The sequence below is a fragment of the Capra hircus genome (assembly GCF_001704415.2).
Source record: "Capra hircus breed San Clemente chromosome X unlocalized genomic scaffold, ASM170441v1, whole genome shotgun sequence".
Taxonomy (NCBI): domain Eukaryota; kingdom Metazoa; phylum Chordata; class Mammalia; order Artiodactyla; family Bovidae; genus Capra; species Capra hircus.
The window spans coordinates 31,562,274-31,584,452 of record NW_017189517.1 but is presented as its reverse complement, the minus strand read 5'-3'; the positions used below and the strand labels follow the sequence as shown (position 1 = coordinate 31,584,452).

Genomic DNA, 22,179 nt, shown 5'->3' with positions numbered 1-22,179 from the left:
TTTATGTGCATGTACTTTTGCCATGTAAAATGTCCCTTTATGATATGCAGACTATCCAGGTGGCCCAAATGGTAAAGATCCTGCCTGCCAATGCAGGAGCCAAGAGATGCGTGTTTGATCCTTGGGTAAGGAAGATCCCCTGGAGAGGAAACAGCAACAGACTCCAGTATTCTTGCCTGGGAGATTCCATGCACACAGGAACCTGGTGGGCTACAGTACACTGGGTCACAGTCAGAGATGACTGAAGAGACTTAGCATACACACGCTTTATTTTATGCAGAAGACTTTCCTTCTGCAGCAACATTACCTTCTTCCCCAGATTGCATAGCCTCTAAGAACAGTTACCCATGGGCTAGGAAGTTCCGTTCACCTCCTACTTCTAGAAGCCACTTGTTGAGAATTTCCCAATGCGGGACTTCTTGTACTCTATGTGATGTAAGCCAACAGCCAGACTGAGCCTATGAAGAGGATGCTGGTTAATGCTTTCCTGCCCACTAGCTAGTGTCCATTTTGTTTACCACTTCAACAAGCTGTTGTAGTGATACCATCCTCTTCAATTAGCATGAGTTAGCATAAAGTTACATGGATGATTCCTATACCTAAGTGAATGTATCTCAGAGTGAAACTAATTAAAATCTACAGAGACCAAATGACATATACTCTACTCAAAAAAATGCAGTCTGCAAATGCAAAGGCTTGGAGAACCCCAAGGTCCAATCAAAGTTGTAGTTTCAGAGGCGGGCAAATGTGCTACATGGTTGATGCAAGCAAGCAAGAAATAATCTAATCACTTTACAACTATGAAGAAGGAATTGTTAACAAGAGAATGGTGTTCATGGGATATAGAAGTAGAAGGGAATAATTAAAGAGTCATAGGGTACAAGTAATCTCTCCAGTGTCAGAGAGGGAACACGAACCCACAGACGATTTGGCAGGTCCATATACAATGGGATACAGGCACCGGGTCATCCCAATTTGTGCCATTAGCCATTAAGATTGTCAGCTAACACCCCTTGACTCCATATTAAAAAGCAGAGACATTCCTTTGCCAACAAAGGTCCGCCTAGTCAAGGCTATGGTTTTTTCAGTAGTCATGTATGGATGTGAGAGTTGGACTATAAAGAAAGCTGAGTGCCAAAGAATTGATGCTGTTGAACTGTGGTGTTGGAGAAGACTCTTGAGAGTGCCTTGGACTGCAAGGAGATCCAAGCAGTCTATCCTAAAGGAAACCAGTCCTGAATGTTCATTGGAAGGACTGATGTTGAAGCTGAAACTCCAATATTTTGGCCACCTGATGTGAATTGCAGACTCATTTGAAAAGACCCTGATGCTGGGAAAAATCGAAGGTGAGAGGAGAAGGGGATGACAGAGCTTGAGATGGTTGGATGGCATCACCAACTCAATGGACATGAGTTTGAGTAAACTCCAGGTGTTGGTGATGTACACGGAGGCCTGGCATGCTGCAGTCCATGGGGTCGCAAAGAGTTGGACACGACTGAGCAACTGAACTGAACTGAACTGACTCTATGCTCTAAGATTTAACCTGATTATAATTACTTTCCCATATAAACTTAGTTAAGGGGAGTAAATTTGCTAACGAGTTGACATGAAGTGTTCTACTCTCCTTTGCAGTTAATTCTCATTATAAATGATTAAATAGGTGTTTGGTTTATACCTCAGTTTCTGTGGTTTTAATGTCATCCACCCTCCAGACCCTAATCACCTCTGAGACCACTGGAAACAAAATAAAACTCTCACCATGCAACATCAGCATTCATAGTGTGAAGTGCAGTGAATTCCATGAAGATTGTCCTCCCTGAAGCCTTGTCTCAAAAGTCTCCATGTTTCTCTCTCTCTCGTTTGTCCACAACTCTAATAACATTTCTAAAGACCTGTGATTTTCACTTTCTGTACTTCAGTTCAGTAGCTCAGTCGTGTCCAACTCTTTGCATCCCCATGAATTGCAGCACGCCAGGCCTCCCTGTCCATCACCAACTCCCGGAGTTCACTGTAACTCATATCCATCGAGTCAGTGATGCCAGCCATCTCATCCTCTGTCGTCCCCTTCTCCACCTGCCCCCAATCCCTCCCAGCATCAGAGTCTTTTCCAATGAGTCAACTCTTCGCATGAGGTGGCCAAATTACTTTAGCATCAGTACTTCCAAAGAACACCCAGAACTGATCTCCTTTAGAATGGACTGGTTGGATCTCCTTGCAGTCCAAGGGACTCTCAAGAGTCTTCTCCAACACCACAGTTCAAAAGCATCAATTCTTCGGCACTCAGCTTTCCTTATAGTACAACTTTCACATTCATACATGACCACAGGAAAAACCATAGCCTTGACTAGATGGACCTTTGTTGGCAAAGTCATGTCTCTGCTTTTGAATATGCTATCTAGGTTGGTCATAACTTTCCTTCCAAGAAGCAAGCGTCTTTTAATTTCATGGCTGCAGTCACCATCTGCAGTGATTTTGGAGCACACACACAAAAAATAAAGTCTGACACTGTTTCCACTGTTTCCCCATCTATTTCTCATGAAGTGATGGGGCCAGATGCCATGATGTTCATTTTCTGAATGTTGAGCTTTAAGCCAAATTTTTCACTCTTCTCTTTCACTTGCATCAAGAGGCTTTTTAGCTACTCTTCACTTTCTGCCATAAGAATGGTGTCATCTGCATATCTGAGGTTATTGATATTTCTCCTTGCAATCTTGATCCAGCTTGTGCTTCCTCCAGCCTAGCGTTTCTCATGATGTACTCTGCATATATGCTAAATAAGCAGGTGGCAATATACAGCCTTTACATACTCCTTCGCTTATTTGGAACCAGTCTGTTCTTCCATGTCCAGTTCTAACTGTTGCTTCCTGACCTGCATATAAGTTTCTCAAGAGGCAGGTCAGGTGGTCTGGTATTCCCATCTCTTGAAGAATTTTCTGCAGTTTATTGTGATCCACACAGTCAAAGGCTTTGGCATAGTCAATAAAGCAGACAATTGCACTCATCTCACATGCTAGTAAAGTAATGCTCAAAATTGTCCAAGCCAGGCTTCAGTGACACGTGGACCGGGAACTTCCGATGTTCAAGCTGGTTTTAGAAAAGGGAGAGGAATCAGAGATCAAATTGCCAACATCTTCTGGATCATTGTAAAAGCAAGAGAGTTCCAGAAAAGCATCTATTTCTACTTTATTGACTATGCCAAAGCCTTTGACTGTGTGGATCACAATAAACTGTGGAAAATTCTGAAAGAGATGGGAATACCAGATCACTTGACCTGCCTCTTGAGAAATCTCTATGCCGATAAGGAAGCAACAGTTAGAACTGGAGATGGAAGAACAGACTGGTTCCAAATAGGAAAAGGAGTATGTAAATTCTGTATATTGCCACCTGCTTATTTAACGTATATGCAGAGTACATCATGAGAAACGTTGGGCTGGAGGAATCACAAGTTGTAATCAAGATTGCCGGGAGAAATATCAATAACCTCAGATATGCAGATGACACCACCCTTATGGCAGAAAGTGAACAAGAACTAAAGAACCTCATGATGAAAGTGAAAGAGGAGAGTGAAAAAGTTGGCTTAAAGCTCAACATTTAGAAAACTAAGATCATGGCATCCGGTCCCATCACTTCATGGCAAATAGATGGGGCAATAGTGGAAACATTGTCAGATTTTATTTTGGGGGACTCCAAAGTCACTACAGATGGTGACTACAGCCACGAAATTAAAGGATGCATACTGCTTGGAAGGAAAGTTATGACCAACCTAGACAGCATATTAAAAAGCAGAGACACTACTTTGCAAAGATCCATCTAGTCAAGGCTATGTCTTTTCCGGTAGTTATTTACGGATGTGAGAGTTGGACTATAAAGCAAGTTGAGCACCAAATGAGTGATGCTTTTGAACTGTGATGTTGGAGAAGACTCTTGGACTTGAGAAGGAGAGTGTCCTTTGTTGGAGATTTGGAGAGTCCCTTGGACTGCAAGGAGGACTATCCAGTCCATCCTAAAGGAGATCAGTCCTGAGTATTCCTAGGAAGGACTGATGTTGAAGCTGAAACTCCAATACTTTCGCCACCTGATGCAAAGTGCTGATTCATATGTATAGACCCTGATGATGGGAAAGATTGAAGGAGAGAGGAGAAGGGATCGACAGGATAAGATCTTTGGATGGTGTCACTGATTATATGGACATAAGTTTGGGTAATCTCTGGGAGCTGGTGATGGACAGGGCGGCCTAGCATCCTGTCATCCATGGGGTCACACAGATTCAGACACAACTGAGTGACTGAACTGAACTGAACTCAAAGTTATAGAGGCATTCAATGACTTGAAAGTGTGGTCCTGATACTAAGGTAGTACTACTGATTCTACTAAATTGTGTAATTCACTTTCAGGACTTTAGTTTGTAAAGTATGAGCAGTGGCTCTTGCACAAATGTACACTGAAGATTCTTGACACTATAATCCATTTAGTGTTTGTTCCATTTTCCTGGCCAAGTGAGACCTGAAGGAAGATTCATAGTGAGGTAAGAAGGTATGGCCACCAATTTAGGAGGCTTTACCAATGTAACACGAGCTTCCAGAGCTCTCTAAAAGGCATAAGGTGTTATATTTTGCCAGATATTTGTGTATCTTAAATTTTATATTTTGTTTAGTGATGACTATTATAATCAAAGGCAAGATGGTGCTGGCTGAAGATGTTCTAGAGTCCACAAAAAGGGTGATATTTGTTTTTAACTGTCATGGATAGAAGTGAAGGCAGCCACATAGGTCTCATATGTTGCCAGGGAACAGAATGGAGGGGATGAGATTTAGGTCAATCATATACTCTTCTCTCTATGTATAGGTGTGTGTCAGGGGCTTTTGTCTACAGTTATGTGTTGTATCTTCATCCAGGGCAGTATACTCTGATGGTTAGACTGAACTATGTAGTAGTATAAGAAGCAATTACTTAGGCCACGTACCATGGTACAAGGTATGAATGAAACTAAGTTTAGTAAATGAAAACCATAGGTATTTAGAAATGGTATTAGAGTTGTAGACAAATGAGAGAAAAATAGAGAGACTGTTGAAGCAAGACTCCCACAGAGGAAAATCTTCAGGGAATTCACTATAGTTCACACTGTAAACTCTGACTTTGCATGGTGAGAATCTTATTTTGTTTCCAGTGTGCTCAGAGTTGATTAGAATCTGTAGGATTGATGCTATTAAAATCAAAGAAATTGATGTATAACCCATATACCAATTTATTCACTTTTAATAAAAATTAACTGTCAAGCAAGGTAGAACACTTCACATCAGTTGTTAGCAAATTTCCTCCCCGTAACAAAGTTTATATGGGAAAGTAATTAAAATCAGATTATATCTTAGAGCATGGAGTTAGAGCATGGGGAATTGGTGACAATTTTAATGGCTAATGGCACAAATTGGAATGACCCATTGCCTCTATCACATTGTAGATGGCCCTGCAAAATTATCTGCTGGTCAACATCCCCTCTCAGACTCTGGAGAGTTTATTGATGTCCTATGGGTCTTTAATTGCTACCCCCATATACTGAAGCCCATGAAAACCATTTTCTTGTTAACAAGTCCTTCTTCAAACATTGAAATATCTAAAACTGCAGTCTTCATCTTTGGGTGGTATACATGCCATTTGTTCTCTATAGATTTTAATTAGTTTCACTCTCTGAGAAATTCACTTAGGTATAAGACTCATCCATGTAACTGTGTTTATGCTAAGTAATTAATTCATTCTAATTTAGGAGGATGGTGTCACTATAACAACATGTTGAAGTGCTAAACAAAATGGTCACTAGCTAGTAGGCAGTAAAGAACAGACCCAGCATCCTATTCATATGCTCAGTCTGGCTGTTGGATTCTGTCACATAGAATACAAGAGGTCCCTGATTGGGAATTTCTGAACAAGTGGCTTCTAGAAGTAGGAGGTGAACTGAACTTCATAGCCCAAGTTTAATTATCGGTTCTGAGAGGCTATGAAATCTGGGGAAGAAGGTAATTTTGCTGCAGAGGGAAAGTCTTCTGCATAAAATAGTTTGTGTGTGCTATGTTGCTTCAGTCGTCTCTGACCCTGTGGCCCCATAGACTGTAGCCCGCCAGGCTCCTCTGTCCATCTACTATTCCATGCAAGAATACTGCAGTGGGTAGCCTTTTCTTACTCCAGGGGATCTTCCCGACCCAAGGATCCAACCTGCCTCTCATGTCTCCTGCATTGACAGGTGAGTTCTTTACCACTAATGCCACCTGGGAATTCTGCATAAAATAAAGTGACTTTTTTATATGTAAAAAGTACATGTACATAAAGAGGACAAAATGATAAGTTGTTGTTGTCATTGTTGCTAAGTCTTATCCAATGCTTTGCGACCCCCTGGACTTTAGCCCACTAGGTTCCTCTGTCCATGGGATTTCCCAGGAAAGAATACTGGAGTGGGTTGGGATTTCATTCTCCAGGGGATCTTCCTGACCCAGAGATTGACCCCATGTTTCCTATTTGGCAGGCAGATTCTTTACCACTGAGCCACCTGGTAAGCCCATGAAAATTGTGGCACTAAGATAAAGAAATATTGGTGGTTAAGTCAATTGAATGCTCCTATCAACATACCAGGACCACACTGGAGTCAGTAAGGAAAGTGACTGGAGGCCATTGGGTTAGTCCTTTATGACAGAATTGGTGGCCCTAGATTAGGACACTTGCAGGTAATGCCAGAGTCACTTAAATTTCAAATAGAACTACCTGTTAGAGACTCTCATACAATCCTAGTATACTAGTGGGAATTTCTCAGCACAATGGAAATATGTGCATTCAGGTCTTGCTGTGAGAGCACAGGCAGTAAGGTGGATATACAGTGAGCTATTGATAAGAGAGACTCCTTGTAAATACAAATAAGAATTGGCACACACTAATTGGTTAGTGAGGCACTGATGGGTGAAAAGATCTGTTAGTGTATAGGCTGGACTAATAAGGTCCTAGCTGGTCTTAGGTATTGTCAAAGCATAATTTTCTAGGGCAAACTACAGTGGTGCATCAGGTTCTGAGCAGCCTTCGTGGCTACTAGGAAATACTGATTTACTGATTTTACCTCAGGGAATCCATTATGGGGACATAGTTCAGCATCAAGAATCAGGGAACTAAGACATATCATTACCAGGAAACACCAATTATCCCTGAATAGTCTTAACATTTTAGGGATTTTTTTCCTTTTCAGCGTAGCCTTATTTTGGTTCAGAAGCATTAGGTATCTGTATACAGAGAGGAGATATGCCAAAAGCATAGCACAAGCAAGCATACCCCCATTTCATGATTTTCTGTACATATGGTATTGATGTATATACCCTGTGATTTTAAACATGAGATGGTTCAGAAAATTGTCTGCCATTAATTGCTCTTTAAGATCCTCAACTAGGTAAGTGTCACCTGAGGTGATCTATAGGGGTAGAGCAAAGCATCAATGGGCAGAGATCTTAGATGGTGACCATGCTGAGGACTGTAGAGTCGGAAGCTACTGAAGGGCCTAATTCTCAGTCTTCAGTGGAGGTTTAGTCAGCCAGGTCCCTATTTAAGGCAACAAGGACATGTTTCAGATATAGTCGTTATGATCCCCCCAAATCTTACTAAATAGTTATCAGAGATCATTATCTTAGAGCATTTTGACTTGGCCGTAAGAGATACTGGAACCTGAAGTAGGTTTGGAGGAAAAGGGAGGAGTCTAGGGCTTGGCTAAAAACATGTACCTCCCTGAAGGGCTAATTCTCAAAGAAGTGGACACAAAGTTCCAAGCAGAGAGCTTGGACGTCCATACCATCTAGCTTGTCAGTAGAAAAATATCCAGGTGGTTGGCAAGTAGAAGCATTTAAATAGTAATAAAATAAATAATCATAAAATGGTGGCAGTGCTGTGGTTCCATGAAAGTTGTTTTAAGATAAACTTTAGTTAACACTTGGAACATGAATCTGCTTCTAGTAGAAAATGTTGATAGGTTATGGAAATGCAACAGGGACTTCAGCCAAGAGTCCTAAACCCACAGGCAACTAGCATACAGACCAGTGAGAGTGAGGGTATAGGCCCAAAGACCTGGGCCACAACTCTTGACCTAGGTATCTATTACCCATTGGTGAGGATGGAGTATTCCAATGCATTGCCAGGGTGGTTTCCATTGGGTCAGACTGGGCAGAGTTTTGCCTGTGGGCTTTCAGTACTCTTGGAAAATTAGTCCCTGCTGCAGAAAGTGCCTGGAAGTTGTTTTTATTATTGCTGGATCAGGTTTGGTAATGGGTCACCAAATAAGCAAAATATGGTTGTTGACATTCTCAGAAGCATGAATTTATGAATTTCTGTAAAGTAGTATCACAGTTCCCCATCTGTATTTTAAACATTAATGCATGATATATACCAGTAAGTCTGGAGATGAGAGAGGTATGTTTACAATGTAATTTGTCTGGGCTCCTCTTACTGATGAGTTGGGTTATTAATACTTGCTGGGTTTTGAGGATCTTTGGGAAGGCAATCTATTGTGAACTGACCAGCGTGGCTGCAGTAGAGGCATGGCTGAACTTTTTACTGGCCAGCTATTTTGGCTGGAGTTAGAAGTGGCTGACTTCCTAGCAATTGTATAGGGCCTTCCTTGCATGCTTGACTTCTGGGGTTGGATAAGGCTTGGTGGTGGATCTGAAGAGCCAACCCTGAGATCTGGACCTCTGACTATAGAAGCTCTGGCCAGTCACTAGGTTTCTTTTTTTATATTAAATTTTTTATTTTTACTTTATTTTACTTTACAATACTGTATTGGTTTTGCCATACATTGACATGGATCCACCACGGGTGTACATGCGTTCCCAAACATGAACCCCCCTCCCACCTCCCTCCCCATAACATCTCTCTGGGTCATCCCCGTACCAGCAGAATACACTGAGTGATAAGGTCTGGGAAATTGTCCATCAGATCTGGGCCACTAACTTCATCCTCAGTGGAGTCTGCTAGCTCTTCTTGGAAATGATGACTCTGATTGGATTCACCATATCTCAGATTCTGAGCAAGGAGTTGAGTTGAAAAGTAGTTGAATCCATCTGAATTAACTTGTCCTCTTTTTCAACCTTAGTATTAACCAGCGGGTTCATTTCCTATTGGGTGGGCACACAAAATGACTGCTGGAATTCAAGAAGAAATTTATTGCTTCAACAGAACATTCTGGTAGGTGGTTCAGTTCAGTTCATTTGCTCAGTTGTGTGTGACTCTTTGTGAAACAATGGACTGCAGCATGCTAGGCCTTCCTGTCCATCACCATCTCCTGGAGTTTACTCAAACTCATGCCCACTGAGTCAGTGATGCCATCCAACCATGTCATCTCTGTCGTCCTCTTCTCCTCCTGCCCTCAGTCTTTCCCAGCATCAGGGTTTTTTCAAATGAGTCAGCTCTGTGCATCAGGTGACCACAGCTGAAACTCCACTTTTAGCTTCAGCATCAGTCCTTCCATTGAATATTAAGGATTGATTTCCTGTAGGATGGACTGGTTGGACCTCCTTCCAGTCCAAAGGACTCTCAAGAGTCTTCTCCAACACCAGAGTTTGAAAGCATCAATACTTTGGTGCTCACCTTTCTTTATATTCCAACTCTCCCATAGATACACGACTACTGGAAAAACCATAGCCTTGACTAGACAGATATTTGTTGGCAAAGTAATGTCTCTGCTTTTCAATATGCTGTCTAGTTTGGTCATAACTTCTTCCAAGAAGTAAGGGTCTTTTAATTTCAGGGCTGCAGTCACCATCTGCAGTGATTTTGGAGTCACCCAAAAAAGTCTGCCACCATTTCCAATGTTTCCCCATCTATTTCCCATGAAATGATGGGACCAGATGCCATGATCTTTGATTTCTGAATGTTGAGCTTTAAGTCAACTCTTTTCACTCTCCTTTTTCACTTTCATCATGAGGCTGTTTAGTTCTTCTTCACTTTCTGCCATAAGAGTGGTGTCATCTGTACATCTGAGGTTATTGATATTTCTCCTGGCAATCTTGATTGCAACTTGTGTTTCATCTAGCCCAGAGTTTCTCATGATGTACTCTGCATATAGGTTCAATAAGTAGGCTGACAATATACAGCCTTGACGTACTCCTTTTCCTATTTGGAACCAGTCTGTTGTTTCATGTCCAGTTCTAACTGTTGCTTCCTGATCTGCATATAGGTTTCTCAAGAGGCAGGCCAGGTGGTCTGGTATTCCCATCTCTTTCAGAATTTTCCACAGTTTATTATGATCCACACAGTCAAAGGCTTTGGCATAGTCAATAAAGCAGAAATAGATGTTTTTCTGGAACTCTCTTGCTTTTTCCATGATTCAGTGGATGTTGGCAATTTTATCTCTTGTTCCTCTGCCTTTTCTAAAACCAGCTTGAACATCTGGAAGTTCCTGGTTCACATATTGTTGAAGCCTAGCTTGGAGCATTTTGAGTGTTACTTTACTAGCGTGTGAGATGAGTGCAATTGTGCAGTAGTATGAGCATCATTGAAAAAGACATCTTTTTTGGGTGTTACTTCTAAAAGGTCTTGTAGGTCTTCATAGAACCGTTCAACCTCAGCTTCTTCAGTGTTACTGGTTGGGGCATAGACTTGGATTACTGTGATATTGATTGGTTTGTCCTGGAAACGAACAGAGATCATTCTGTCGTTTTTAAGATTGCATCCAAGTACTGCATTTCGGACTATTCTGTTGACCACGATGGCTACTCCCTCTCTTTTGAGGGATTCTTGCCCGCAGTAGTAGATATAATGGTCATCTGAGTTAAATTCACCCATTCCAGTCCATATTAGTTCACGGATTCCTAGAATAATGACGTTCACTCTTGCCATCTCCTGTTTGACCACTTCCAATTTGCCTTGATTCAAGGACCTGACATTCCAGGTTCCTATGCAATATTGCTCTTTACAGCATCAGACCTTGCTTCTATCACCAGTCACATCCACAGCTGGGTATTGTTTTTGCTTTGGCTCCAACCCTTCATTCTTTCTGGAGTTATTTCTTCACGGACCTCCAGTAGCATATTGGGCACCTATTGACCTGGGGAGTACCTCTTTCAATATCCTATCATTTTGCCTTTTCATACTGTCCGTGGGGTTCTCAAGGCAAGAATACTGAAGTGGTTTGCCGTTCCCTTCTCCAGTGGACCACAATCTGTCCCTTTTCATTATAGGGGACTGGAATGCAAAAGTAGGAAGTCAAGAAAAACCTGGAGTAACAGGCAAATTTGGCCTTGGAATGTGGAATGAAGCAGGGCAAAGACTAATAGAGTTTTCCCAAGAAAATGCACTGGTCATAGCAAACACTGTCTTCCAACAACACAAGAGAAGACTCTACACATGGACATCACCAGATGGTCATCACCGAAATCAGATTGATTATATTCTCTGCAGCAAAAGATGGAGAAGCTCTAAACAGTCAACAAAAACAAGACCAGGAGATGACTGGGGCTCAGATCATGAACTCCTTATTACCAAATTCAGACTGAAATTGAAGAAAACAGGAAAAACCGCTAGACCATTCAGGTATGACCTCAATCAAATCCCTTATGAATATACAGTGGAAATGAGAAATCGATTTAAGGGCCTAGATCTGATAGATAGAGTGCCTGATGAACTATGGAATGAGGTTCATGACATTGTACAGGAGACAGGGATCAAGACCATCCCCATGGAAAAGAAATGCAAAAACACAAACTGTCTGTCTGGGGAGGCCTTACAAATAGCTGTGAAAAGAAGAGAGGCTAAAAGCCAAGGAGAAAAGGAAAGATATAAGCACCTGAATGCTGAGTTCCAAAGAATAGCAAGAAGAGATAAGAAAGCCTTCATCAGCAATCAATGCAAAGAAATAGAGGAAAAGAACAGAATGGGAAAGACTAGAGATATCGTCAAGAAAATTAGAGATACCAAGGGAACATTTCATGCAAAGATGGGCTCGATAAAGGACAGAAGGGGTATGGACCTAACAGAAGCAAAAGATATTAAGAAGAGATGGCAAGAATACACAGAAGAATTGTACAAAAAGGATCTTCACAACCCGGATAATCAAGATGGTGTGATCACTCATCTAGAGCCAGACATCTTGGAATGTGAAGTCAAATGGGCCTTAGAAAGCATCACTACGAACAAAACTAGTGGAGGTAATGGACTTCCAGTAGAGCTATTTCAAATCCTGAAAGATGATGCTGTGAAAGTACTGCACTCAATATGCCAGCAAATTTGGAAAACTCAGCAGTGGCCACAAGACTGGAAAAGGTCAGTTTTCATTCCAATCCCAAAGAACGGCAATGCCAAAGAATGCTCACACTACTGCATAATTGCACTCATCTCACACGCTAGTAAAGTAATGCTCGAAATTCTCCAAGCTAGGCTTCAGCAATACATGAACTGTGAACTCTCTGGTGTTCAAGCTGGTTTTAGAAAAGGCAGAGGAACAAGAGATCCAATTGCCAACATCCGCTGGATCATGGAAAAAGCAAGAGAGTTCCAGAAAAACATCTATTTCTGCTTTATTGACTATGCCAAAACCTTTGACTGTGTGGATCACAATAAGCTGTGGAAAATTCTGAAAGAGATGGGAATACCAGACCACCTAACCAGCCTCTTGAGAAATCTGTATGCAGGTCAGGAAACAACAGTGAGAACTGGACATGGAACAACAAACTGGTTCCAAATAGGAAAAGGAGTACGTCAAGGCTGTATATTGTCACCCTGCTTATTTAACTTCTATGCAGAGTCCATCATGAGAAACGCTGGACTGGAAGAAACACCAGGTGGAATCAAGATTGCCGGGAGAAATATCAATAACCTCAGATATGCAGATAACACCACCCTTATGGCAGAAAGTGAAGAGGAGCTAAAAAGCCTCTTGATGAAAGTGAAAGAGGAGAGTGAAAAAGTTGGCTTAAAGCTCAACATTCAGAAAATGAAGATCATGGAATCTGGTCCCATCACTTCATGGGAAATAGATGGAGAAACAGTGTCAGACTTTATTTTTGGGGGCTCCGAAATCACTGCAGATGGTGATTGCAGCCATGAAATTAAAAGACGCTTACTCCTTGGAAGAAAAGTTATGACCAACCTAGGTAGTATATTCAAAAGCAGAGACATTACTTTGCTGACTAAGGTCCATCTAGTCAAGACTATGGTTTTTCCAGTTCATGTATGGATGTGAGAGTTGGACTGTGAAGAAGGCTGAGCCCCGAAGAATTGATGCTTTTGAATTGTGGTGTTGGAGAAGACCCTTGAGAATCCCTTGGACTGCAAGAAGATCCAACCAGTCCATTCTGGAGGAGAATAACCCTGGGATTTCTTTGGAAGGAATGATGCTAAAGCTGAAGCCCCAGTACTTTGGCCACCTCATGTGAAGACTTGACTCATTGGAGAAGACTTTGATGATGGGAGGGATTGGGGGCAAGAGGAAAAGGGGACGACTGAGGATGATATGGCTGGATGTCATCACTGACTTGATGGACGCAACTCTGAGTGAACTCTGGGAGTTATTGATGGACAGCAAGGCCTGGCATGCTGCGATTCATGGGGTCGCAAAAATTCAGACACGACTGAGCGACTGAACTGAACTGAACTGAAATTAAGCATCATTTGGTATTTCCTTTCTTTGGAATTAGAATGAAAACTGACCTTTTCCAGTCTGCGGCCTCTGCTGATTTTTCCAAGTTTGCTGGTATGTTGAGTGCAGCACTTTCACAGCATCTTCTTTTAGGATTTGAAATAGCTCAACTGGAATTCCATCACCTCTACTAGCTTTGTTCATAGTGATGCTTTCTAAAGCCCACTTGAATTCACATTCCAGGATGTCTGGCTCTTAGTGAGTGATCACACCATCGTGATTATCTGGGTCGTGAAGAACTTTTTTATAAGTTCCTCTGTGTATTCTTGCCACCTCTTCTTAATATCTTCTGCTCCTGTTAGGTTCTTACCATTTCTGTCCTTTATCAAGCCCATCTTTCCATGAAATGTTCCCTTGGTATCTCTAATTTTCTTGAAGAGATCTCTAGTCTTTGCATTCTATTATTTTCCTCTATTTCTTTTTTTAAATTAATTCATTTATTTATTTTAGTTTACAATATTGTATCAGTTTTGCCATACATTTACTTGAATCCGCCATGGGTGTATGTGTGTTCCCCATCCTGAACTTCCCTCCCACCTCCCTCATCATCCCATCCTGCTGGGTCATCCAGTGCACCAGCCCTGAGCACCCTGTCTCATGCACTGGACCTGGACTGGAGATTCGTTTCACATATGATTATCTACATGTTTTGATGCCATTCTCCCATATAATCCTGCCCTTGCCCTCTCCCACAGAGTCCAAAAAACTGTTCAATACATCTGTGTTTCTTTTGCTGTCTCACATACAGGGTTATAGTTACCATCTTTGTAAATTCCATATATATGCATTAGTATACTGTATTGGGGAGAAGGCACTGGCAACCCACTCCAGTACTCTTGCCTGGAGAATCCCATGGCCAGAGGAGCCTGGTAGGCTGCAGTCCATGGGGTCGCTAAGAGTGAGACATAACTGAGCAACTTCACTTTCACTTTTCACTTTCATGCACTGGAGAAGGAAATGGCAACCCACTCCAGTATTCCTGCCTGGAGAATCCCAGGGACGGTGGAGCCTGGTGGGCTGCCATCTATAGGGATGCACAGAGTCGGACACGACTGGAGTTAATTAGCGGCATACTGTATTGGTGTTTTCATTTCTGGCTTACTTCACTCTGTATAATAGGCTCCAGAATCAATCCACCTCATTAGAACTGATTCAAATGTATTCTTTTTAATGGTTGAGTAATATTCCATTGTGTATATGTACCACAGCTTTCTTATCCATTCATCTGCTAATGGGCATCTAGGTGGCTTCCATGTCCTGGCTAATATAAACAGTGCTGCAATGAACATTGGGGTACACGTGTCTCTTTCAATTCTGGTTTCCTCGGTGTGTATGCCCAGCAGTGGGATTGCTGGGTCATATGGCAGTTCTATTTCCAGTTTTTTAAGCAATTGCCACACTGTTTTCCATAGTGGCTGTATAGGTTTGGATTTCCACCAACAGTGTAAGAGGGTTCCCTTTTCTCCACACCCTCTCCAGCATTTATTGCTTGTAGACTATTAGATCATAGCCATTCTGACTGGTGTGAAATTGTTTTGATGTGCATTTCTCTGATAATGAGTGATGTTGAGCATCTTTTCATGTGTTTGTTAGCCATCTGTATGTCTTCTTTGGAGAAATGTCTATTTAGTTCTTTGGCCCACCTTTTGATTGGATCATTTATTTTTCTGGAACTGAGTTGCAGGAGTTGCTTGTATATTTTTGAGATTAGTTGTTTGTCATTTGCTTCATTTGCTATTATTTTCTCCCATTCCGAAGGCTGTATTTTCACCTTGCTTATAGTTTCCTTTGTTGTGCAGAAGCTTTTAAGTTTAATTAGGTCCCATTTGTTTATTTTTGCTTTTCTTTCCAATATTCTGGGAGGTGGGTCATAGAGGATCCTGCTGTGGTTTATATCGGAGAGTGTTTTGCCTATGTTCTCCTCTAGGAGTTTTATAGTTTCTGGTCTTACATTTAGATCTTTAATCCATTTTGAGTTTATTTTTGTGTATGGTGTTAGAAAGTGTTCTAGTTTCACTCTTTTACAAGTGGTTGACCAGTTTTAACAGCACCACTTGTTAAAGAGATTGTCTTTAATCCATTGTATATTCTTGCCTCCTTTTTCAAAGATAACGTGTCCATAGGTGTGTGGGTTTATCTCTGGGCTTTCTATTTTGTTCCATTGATCTATATTTCTGTCTTTGTACCAGTACCATACTGTCTTGATGACTGTGGCTTTGTAGTAGAGCCTGAAGTCAGGCAGTTTGATGCCTCCAGTTCCGTTCTTCTTTCTCAAGATTGCTTTGGCTATTAGAGGTTTTTTGTATTTCCATACAAATTGTGAAATTATTTGTTCTAGCTCTGTGAAAAATACCATTGGTAGCTTGATGGGGATTGCATTGAATCTATAGATTGCTTTGGGTAGTATACTCATTTTCACTATATTGCTTCTTCTGATCCATGAACATGATATATTTCTCCATCTATTAGTGTCCTCTTTGATTTCTTTCACCAGTGTTTTATAGTTTTCTATATATAGGTCTTTAGTTTCTTTAGGTAGATAAATTCCTAAGTATTTTATGCTTTTCCTTGCAATGGTGAATGGAATTGTTTCCTTAATTTCTCATTCTATTTTCTCATTATTAGTGTATAGGAATTCAAAGAATTTCTGTGTGTTGATTTTATATCCTGCAACTTTACTATATTCATTGATTAGCTCTAGTACTTTTCTCGTGGAGTCTTTAGGGTTTTCTATGTTATTCTAGATTTTTAATCTTTGCTTTTTGGTATTTGTTATCAACTTTGTACCTTTAAGAACCCAATCTTCAGTACCCATTTTTATTTGGGAGCAAGATTACTGGCCTGATTGCTCTCTCCCTCTTTTGATTCTCCTGTTTCTCCAACAGATTGCCTCTATCTCCCCCCTCCCCATTTTCTTCTCTACACAACTCGGTGAATCTCTTGTGTGTTCTGGGCTGTGGAGAACACTTAGGGAACTGATTGCTGGCTGGATGTGTCTCTCTCATTTTGATTCCCCCTTTTATCCTCCTGGCCACCTCTGACTCCTTCTAGCTTTCTTATCTTCTCTGTGTAACTCCATGAACCTCTCTGAGGGATCAAGACTGTGGAGAGCACATAGGGAAGTTATTAATGGCTAGCTTGCTCTCTCCCATTTGATTCTCCCTCTTCTCCTCCTGGTCACCTCTATCTCCCTCCTCCTTCTTCTCTTCTCCATGTAACTCTGTGTACCACTCCGGGTGTCCCTCACTGTGGAGAAACCTTTCATCATTAACCTAGAAGTTTTGTCACAGGTGCTGTAGGGATGGAGACGTCTTGAGGCTACTGTAAAAATAAGACTGAAAACCAGAAGCAGGAGCCTTAAGTCCAAATCCTGACAACACCAGAGAACTCCTGACCCCAGGGAACATTAATCAACATGAGTTCATCAAATGCTTCAATGCCTACACTGAAACCAAGCATCACCCAAGGGCAAACAAGTTCCAGAGCAAGACATACCACGTGAATTCTCCAGCAACACAGGAACACAACCCTGAGCTTCAATATACAGGCTGCCCAAAGTAACAGCAAACCCACTGACATCTCAAAGCTAATTACCTGACACTTCATTGCACTCCAGAGGGAAGAACCCAGCTCCATCCACCAGAACACCAACACAAGCTTCCCTAATAAGGAAACCTTGACAAGCCACCTGTCCAACCCTACCCATAGTGAGGAACTTCCACAATAAAGAGGAACAACCAACTGCCAGAATACAGAAAGGCCACCCCAAACACAGCAATATAAACAAGATGAAAAGACAGAGAAATACCCAGCAGATAAAGGACAGGATAAATAGCCACCAAATCAAACAAAAGAGTAAGAGATAGAGAACCTACCTGATAAAGAATTAGGAATAATGATAGAGAAAATGATTCAAAATCTTCAAAACAAAATGGAGTTACAGATAAATAGCCTGGAGAAAAGGATTGGGAAGATGAAAGAAAGGTTTAACAATGACCTAGAAGAAATAAAAAAAGAGTCAATATATAATGAATAATGCAATAAATGAGATCAAATACTCTCTGGAGGGAACCAACAGTAGAATAACGGAGGCAGAAGATAGTGGGAGACTTTAATACCTCGTTCACACCTATGGATAGATCAACTAAATAGAAAATTGGCAAGGAAACACAAACTTTAAATGATACAGTAGACCAGTTAGACCTAATTTATATCTACAGAACATTTCTCCACAAAACAATAAATTTCACCTTTTCCTCGAGTGCACATGGAGCCTATTCCAGGATAGATTACATCCTGGGCCATAAATCTAGCCTTTGTAATTCAAGAAAATTGAAATCATTCCAAGCATCTTTTCTGACCACAATGCAGTATGATGTCAATGTCATGAGAAAAACTATTAAAAATTCCAAAATATGGAGACTGAACAACACGCTGCTGAATAATGAACAAGTCACAGAAGAAAGCAAAAGAGAAATAAAAATATGCATAGAAACTAATGAAAATGAAAACACAACAAACCAAAACCTGTGGGACACTGTCAAAACAGTGCTAAGGGGAAGGTTCATAGCAATACAGGCATACCTCAAGAAACAGAAAAAATGTCAAATAACCTAAGTCCACACCTAAAGCAACTAGAAAAGGAAGAAATGAAGAACCCCAAGGTTAGTAGAAGGAAAGAAATCTTAAAAAGAAGGGCAGAATTAAATGCAAAAGAAACAAAAGAGACCATAGCAAAAATCAACAAATCCAAAAGCTGGTTCTTTGAAAGGATAAATAAAATTGACAAACTATTAGCCAGACTCAAGAAACAAAGGGAGAAGAATCAAATCAATAAAATTAGAAATGAAAATGGAGAGATTACAACAAACAACAAAGAAATACAAAGGATCATAAAAGACTATTATCAGCAACTATATGCCAATAAAATGGACAACTTGGAAGAAATTGACAAATTAGAAAAGTACAACTTTCCAAAACTGAACCAGGAAGAAATAGAAAATCGTAACAGACCCATCACAAGCACAGAAATTGAAATTGTAATCAGAAATCTTCCAGGAATATAAGCTCAGGACCAGATGGCTTCACAACTGAATTCTACCAAAAATTTAGAGAAAAGCTAACACCTATCCTGCTCAAACTCTTCCAGAAAACTGCAGAGGAAGATAAATTTCCAAAGTCATTCTATGAGACCACCATCACCCTAATACCAAAACCTGACAAAGATGCTACACACAAAAAGAAAACTACAGGCCAATATCACTGATGAACATAGATGCAAAAATCCTTAACAAAATTCTAGCAAACAGAATCCAACAACACATTTAAAAGATTATACATCAGGACCAAGTGGGCTTTATCCCAGATATACAAGGATTCTTCAATATCCATAAATCAATTGATGTAATAAACCACATTAACAAATTGAAAAGTAAAAACCATATGATTATCTCAACATATGCAGAGAAAGCCTTTAACAAAATTCCACATTCATTTGTGATAAATATCCTCCAGAAAGCAGGAATAGAAGTAACATACCTCAACATAATAAAAGCTATATATGACAGACCTTCAGCAAACATTATCCTCAATGGTGAAAAATTGAAAGCTTTTCCCCTAAAGTCAGGAACAAGACAAGGGTGCCCACTCTCACCAAGACTATTCAACATAGTTTTGGCCACAGCAATCAGAGCAGAAAAAGAAATAAAAGGAATCCAAATTGGAAAAGAAGAATTAAAACTCTCACTGTTTGCAGATGACATGATCCTCTACATAGAAAACCCTAAAGACACCACCAGAAAATTACTAGAGCTAATCAATGAATATAGTAAAGTTGAAGGATATAAAATCAACACAGAGATCCCTTGCATTCTTATACACTAACAATGAGAAAACAGAAAAAGAGAAATTAAGGAAACAATTCAATTCACCATTGCAACGAAAAGAATAAAATACTTAGGAATTTATCTACCTAAAGAAACAAAAACCTATATATAGAAAACTATAAAATGCTGGTGAAAGTAATCAAAGATGACACAAATAGATGGAGAAATATACCATGTTCACGGATCAGCAGAATCAATATAGTGAACATGAGCATACTACTGAAAGCAATCTATAGATCCAATGCAATCCTTATCAAGCTACCCATGGTATTTTTCAGAGAACTACAACAAATAATTTCACAATTTGTAAGAAAAACAAAAAACAAAAAAACCTCAAATAGCCAAAAGAATCTTGAGAAAGAAGAATGGAAGTGGAGGAATCAACCTGCCGGACTTCAGGCTCCACTACAAAGCCACAGTCATCAAGACAGTATGGTACTGGCACGAAGACAGAAATATAGATCAATGGAACAAAAGAGAAAGCTGAGAGATAAATCCGTGCAACTATGGATACCTTATCTTCAACAAAGGAGGCAAGAATATACAATGAAGAAAAGACAATCTCCTTAACAAGTGGTGCTGGGAAAACTGGTCAACCACTTGTAAAAGAGTGAAACTAGAACACTTTCTAACACCATACACAAAAATAAACTCAAAATAGATTAAAGATCTAAATGTAAGACCAGAGACTATAAACTTCCCAGAGGAAAACATAGGCAAAACACTCTCTGGCATAAATCACAGCAGGATCCTCTATGACCCACCTCCCAGAATACTGGAAATAAAATCAAGAATAAATGGGACCTAATTAAACTTAAAAGCTTCTGCACAACAAAGGAAACTATAAGCAAGGTGAAAAGACAGCCTTCAGAATGGGAGAAAATAATAGCAAATGAAGCAATGGACAAGGAATTAATCTGAAAAATGTACAAGCAGCTCCTGCAGCTCAATTCCAGGAAAATAAATGACCCAATCAAAAAATGGCCCAAAGACCTAAACAGACCTTTCTCCAATGAAGACATACAGATGGCTAACAAACACATGAAAAGATGCTCAACATCACTCATTATCAGAGAAATGCAAATCAAAACCACAATGAGGTACCATTTCACACCAGTCAGAATGGCTGCTATCCAAAAGTCTACAAGCAGTAAATGCTGGAGAGGGTGTGGAGAAAAGGGAACTCTCTTACACTGTTGGTGGGATTGCAATCTAGTACCGCCACTGTGGAGAACAGTGTGGAGATTTCTTAAATCTGGAAATAGAACTGCCATATGACCCAGCAATCCCATTGCTGGGCATACACACCGAGGAAACCAGAATTGAAAGAGATACATGTACCCCAGTGTTCATCGCGACATTATTTATAATAGCCAGGACATGAAAGCAACCTAGATATCCATTAGCAGACGGATGGATAAGAAAGCTGTGGTACATATACACAATGGAGTATTACTCAGCCATTAAAAAGAATATATTTGAATCAGTTCTAATGAGTTGGATGAAACTGGAGCCTATTATACAGAGTGAAGTAAGCCAGAAAGAAAAAACACCATTACAGTATACTGAGATGGCTGGATGGCATCACTGACTCGATGGACGTGAGTCTGCGTGAACTCCGGGAGTTGGTGATGGACAGGGAGGCCTAGGGTGCTGCGATTCATGGGGTCACAAAGAGTCGGACACGACTGAGCGACTCAACTGAACTGAACTGAACGCATATATATGGAATTTAGAAAGATGGTAACAATAGCCCTCTATGTGAGACAGCAAAAGAGAAACAGATGTACAGAACAGTCTTTTGGACTCTGTGGGAGAGGGCAATGGTGGGATGATTTGGGAGAATGGCATTGAAACGTAAATTATCATATTTGAAACGAATCGCCAGTCCGGGTTTGATGCATGATACAGGGTGCTCAGGGATGGTGCACTGGGATGACCCAGAGGGATGAGATGGGGAGGGAGGTGGGAGGGGGCTTCAGGATGGGGAACACATGTACATCCATGGCAGATTCAGGTGAATGTATGGCAAAAGCAACACAATATTGTAAAGTTAAAAAAATAATAATTAATTAATTAATTTAAAAAATAAAAATAACAAAAATTTAACAATAAAAATAAATAAATTAGCCATCAGTGGGCAAAAAGTGTGTGTCACTAAATGCAATTTTGATTCCCTATGTTTTATTTAATGGCACCTCCTGCTGAGACCTATGGAAGATAATATTGTAAGAAGGAAATAGTGTAAGATGGAGAGCTAGAAACTTACCTATATCTTCAGTTGGATGATCTGATAGAAGAACTTTGCTTCTCAATTTCTTCTCATATCTACTGAGGATGACCATATTGTCTTCATCAAAGCAGTGTTGTGAGTATCAATGAAACAATAGATAGGTGCTCTGAGTAGCAAGATAAAATGAGTGAATTGCCTCCAGGTTGTTCCAATGCAGCTGAACAATTCCAATGGTGAGACTCCACCCTTATCACATAAAACCAAAGTAAGAAGTTACTGTCATACCTTTCTTCTTTTACATATCTCAACTACATATTTTCCTATGTAACTTTCAGACATCTTAATGTTCAAACATTTTGTTCCTGCAATACACATTCAATAACATGGTTCCTTCAATACATGACCCA

The 22,179-nt window shown here is 40.4% G+C and overlaps 1 pseudogene; it reads right to left on the bottom strand.

Moving 5' to 3' along the window:
• Positions 1–21,884, bottom strand: part of LOC102188294 — a 111,855-nt pseudogene extending 89,971 nt beyond the window's left edge.
• Between the last annotated feature and the right edge of the window lie 295 nt (positions 21,885–22,179).